Genomic DNA, 4,526 nt, shown 5'->3' with positions numbered 1-4,526 from the left:
ATCTGAAGGAGGCTCCAGGCTCTGATCTTTTGGCCCAGAGTCCAATGCGGGGCTCAAACCCATGAACCATGAGATCATGACCTGAGCCCAAGTCGGCCGCTTAACTGACTGAGCCATTCAGGTGCCCCTGGCTACCCCTTGTATTAAGCAGTTTGTTACCTAGGGATTCAGACTTTTCAACATCTTTCTTACTATTGTTAATGGAGAGACTAAGCTCAATTAAAATTACAAACACCTTCCTTGGATGGCAACGAGAGCAGAGTTTGCCATGAAGGCTTTGAGCACCCCACAAAAGTACAAAGTGCTGGGGTGCTGCCTGCCCACCCCCAAATGCCGCATTCTGCCCCTGTATCACATGTGAATCCCTGCACTTCATGCTGTGGCCAAGTCCCGCTTCTCCTACTCTGTGTCTCACCTGAAGAAGATGAAGAAGTGTTCAGGGCAAACTGTCTACCCTGGACAAGTGTTCAAGAAATCCCCCTTGAGGGTGAAGAACTTCAGCATCTGGCTGTGCTATGACTCCCGCAGCAGCATCCACAACATCTGCTAGGAGTACCAGGACCTGACCACTGTAGGTGGTGTCACCCAATGCCACAGTGCCATGGGCGCCCAACACCCAGGCCCACTGGATCCAGATCATGAAAGTGAAGGAGACTGCAGCCAGAAAGTGCTGCCCACTGGCAGCCAAGCAGTTCCACAGCTCCAAGATCAAGTTCCTGCTGCCCCACCGGGTCCTGTGTCACCAGCACAAGCCACGCTTTACCACCAAGAGACCCAACACCTTCTTTTAGGTGTAGAGTCTCCCTGTCCCCAGGTCTGCCCAAATAAACTCCATGGGAAAACCAAACTATAAAAATAAATAGATAAATAAATAAATAAAATAATAAAATTACAAATAACTAACCAGATCTATCATTATTAGGAAGTTAATCTAAATGTCACTGATCATATAACCTTTTTCTAAATAAGATTCCTTAATCTGAGATTATACCTGTCTCACTTGCCATTTTCAGCACTGGACAGAGCAGGACTTCTCCCTTATCCTAATGTATAAAGCAAACATCAAGAGAAAGTGGAGGTATGCCTACACCTCAGAGTTATTACAAAGATCTTAACTGTTATCTAGATAAACTTTCTTAGTGTTTTTGGAGTCTCTTTAAAAAATCTGATGGAATGCATGGTGGCTGTTTGAGAAAATAAAATAAATAAAACAAAGCAAAACTGAAAAAAAAACCAGGAAATAAAAAGTGGGGGCAGATATAGATGGGACAGTTCATTCACTATAGGTTAAGAAACCCTGGTCTGGGAATATGGGATTGAATCAGTGCACTAGCTTTGGAACATAGTAAGAACTGAAAGACTAATAGATGACAGAGTTTTACAGATGAATTCACAATGAGTCACGAAGGAAAAGGAGACCAATGGCAAGGATGTAGAAGAACCTGGGCCAGAAATATGCTATTCCTTCAGTAGCATGACTTAGATAACAATCTGTATCACTCCTTTCATTCCCCATTTCTTATAGAGACTATCTGTGGGCTATTTCACTTACTTGAATATCTAAAATAAACACATTCAAGGGAAAATCAATAAAGGTAAATAACACAACATTAGAAATAAATGAAGAAATCTTAAAAGTACTTTAGATCTCCCCAAAATGAAAAAAGAGAAATGTCTTCAGAGATATCTATACTATAAAGAGAACATTTTTTATCATGGTTAATAGAGTTATAACCAGAAATAAATGGAAGAAGTCATATATGTGCACACATTTTTGTGAAAATTAGTACACGTGCCTATGCACACAAATTATGTCTGTGTCTTTATGTGCGTGAACGTATAATATACTATTTATCTTTCTGGCTCTTAATATAATTTCTTTGACAATCTCATTGCTAATAGATTCAGGTGCAGTCTCTCAAGGGAAGTGGTGGAAAATATAGCTCTTTTTGAAGAATGATAAAATAGACTAGATATTTTGTGAGCAGACTGGTGTGTACAATTTCCAAGTAAACTCGAAGGCAGTAAAATATGGAGATTAAAAAAATAATTAAAAAATAAGTTGCTAAAAAGGTGATGGAATTTTGGAAACATACCTAACTCACCGAATTAGAATTTCCATATATTCGATTGCTATAAATATGCCTAAAATGTTAGTTATTAATTAAACTGGAGTTATAAAATAAAAAGCCACTCATTTTAGAATTTTGCCAGAGTATCTCAGTAAACATGAACATAGTTCTAACCCATCGTGAGATGAAGAACAGGCTGCCTAGCAACCGTTTTAACTAGTTCCCCAGAGGTTCTCAAGAGAAAAATGGGTGTTTGGAGGGAGAGCATTTGTTTTTGTTTTTGTTCTTATATCAAAGTTGCAGGATCATTTCTAGCTTCTCTAGTCATTTTTCTTCTTGTCCTCATCATCTGAAAGAAATAATGAAAAAGAGGAAGCAAAGAAGGAAGCGAGGGAAGGAGGAAGAGAGGGAGGAATGAAAGATGGATAAAGAGCAATATGGGCCATCTGAAGCACTCACTCAGGAATTCAAACATAATAATGGAAATCGAAGTCAGGTTCTTCTGTTTATCATATACAGGCATATACACCTTTTTGTGGAATGCTCACAAATCAAATTCAAAGTAATGACATTGGCTGGAGAAACTACACATTCATTGAAATGTGTGACAGGAAAGAATATATGTTGGTGGCATTTCTTGACCCAGGATTCAAGGGCAACTTTGAAACTCTATGCCTACTTCATGAAGCCATAGATCACAAGGAAGATGTTCTCATAAAGAAAATGTGGCAGGTTAGGTCACTCTCCTCCTTCCAGACTTCCTGGTTAAGTAAAAGCACACTCATAAAACATTCACAGCATATTTTCATAGGATGTCCTATCATGTAGGTCCCTGACAGGGGAGGGAAAAGAAAGTGTTTGATGCTGATTCCAGAAACAGTAGCTTTAAGTGTTTCTTTTGAGACAGGGAGAGAGAGAGAGAGAGAGAGAGAGAGAGAGAGATGCACCCAGTTTTTACTATGTACCTTTCATATAGCCTTTATGAGTTTGGGAGGGAAGAACAAAGATGATTTCAGGTCAAATTCCAGAGTTAATGATGTGTTCATGAAAATGTAGAGAGTTGGGGCGCCTGGGTGGCGCAGTCGGTTAAGCGTCCGACTTCAGCCAGGTCACGATCTCACGGTCCGTGAGTTCGAGCCCCGCGTCAGGCTCTGGGCTGATGGCTCGGAGCCTGGAGCCTGTTTCCGATTCTGTGTTTCCCTCTCTCTCTGCCCCTCCCCCGTTCATGCTCTGTCTCTCTCTGTCCCAAAAATAAATAAAAAACGTTGAAAAAAAATAAAAAAAAAAAAAAGAAAATGTAGAGAGCAAAAATTATGAGTTAAAAAGGTTATCATCTCAGGCAAAGCTGAAGCAGTGGTGGATCTGGAGCAGGATGGGTAAGTTATATACATGAGATGCTTAGGAACATAAAGCACCTATATTCTTATTTTATGCAATTGTTTTTATGGATTTTGACTCCATTTTAAGACTCTGTGGCCAGTCGGGTTTAGTGAACATCATTTTGCAAGCCAACAATGCAAAAGTTCTTCAATGATAAAAACTGGGCTTTATAATCATTGTAATATAGAAACAATGTTCCTTCTAGAACTTACTCTGAGCCCTGGGTTCATTTGTAGTTCTATTATTGACCCCATATGAAACATGGAATTTATTTGCTGTTTAGTACTTTCCTGAAGAACAGAAGAGAAAGTGGTTCCATTGCTTTGAATTACCTGAGAAAATTGCCATAATTTGCCATTTCCCAATGCAAAGCTGGATTTCAAAAGTTAGATTCTGACCTCAATGATGAACGTAAGTGCCAAGACTGTATTTTAACTATGCTGAGGCATAAGACTTACATGTAACTCCATTTGTTTAGGTTATAATGAAGATTTATTTTGAAACATTATTCTATGTATTTCAGCATCTTATCATTGATTGGGACATTATCAAAACAAAACCTTTTGTGAGGTAGGGAGGCTTTTTCCATTTTCATAGTTTTTTATATTCTAGTTCTTCATGTTTTCTAAAGGTAAATAATGCATGAGAAAACCTGCAGTACCCTGACTAGCATTTTTCTTTAAATATTAAATACTGCTTTTGAAAATGTCTGAACTATGAATAGTTGTGCCCAATAATTTTCCGGTTAGAAATAAAGCTTGATATTTATCCGTTCTCCCTTTGATGTCGTAGCACACTAATGCTATGCAGCGTGGTTGACTACTGAATTCCTCCCAAAAGTTATGAAACTTACAATTTCATGAAAAAACAAGGATACAGATACTCTTTGAAGGAGTGGTTTACATGTTTAGCAGAAGGTTGTTATTTTTTATTTATTTATTTATTTATTTATTTATTTATTTATTTATTTATTTATTTTTGGCAGTGGCTTTGGTTTCTTATTGATGTTGTTTTCACAGCTAAGGATACGTTCGATTTTATTTTTTTTTTCAATAAATGTCATGACAACCCTAA

At 38.2% G+C, this 4,526-nt stretch overlaps 1 pseudogene; it reads left to right on the top strand.

The window, feature by feature from the left end:
* The first annotated feature begins 268 nt into the window (after positions 1-268).
* On the top strand, positions 269-844 carry LOC121018560 (60S ribosomal protein L18a-like; annotated as a pseudogene).
* The last annotated feature ends 3,682 nt before the right edge of the window (positions 845-4,526 follow it).

Source organism: Herpailurus yagouaroundi, unplaced genomic scaffold (assembly GCF_014898765.1).
Source record: "Herpailurus yagouaroundi ecotype Mexico unplaced genomic scaffold, PumYag 77, whole genome shotgun sequence".
Lineage (NCBI taxonomy): Eukaryota > Metazoa > Chordata > Mammalia > Carnivora > Felidae > Herpailurus > Herpailurus yagouaroundi.
The sequence above is the reverse complement of the archived record's forward strand: the minus strand, read 5'-3'. Positions and strand labels throughout refer to the sequence as shown.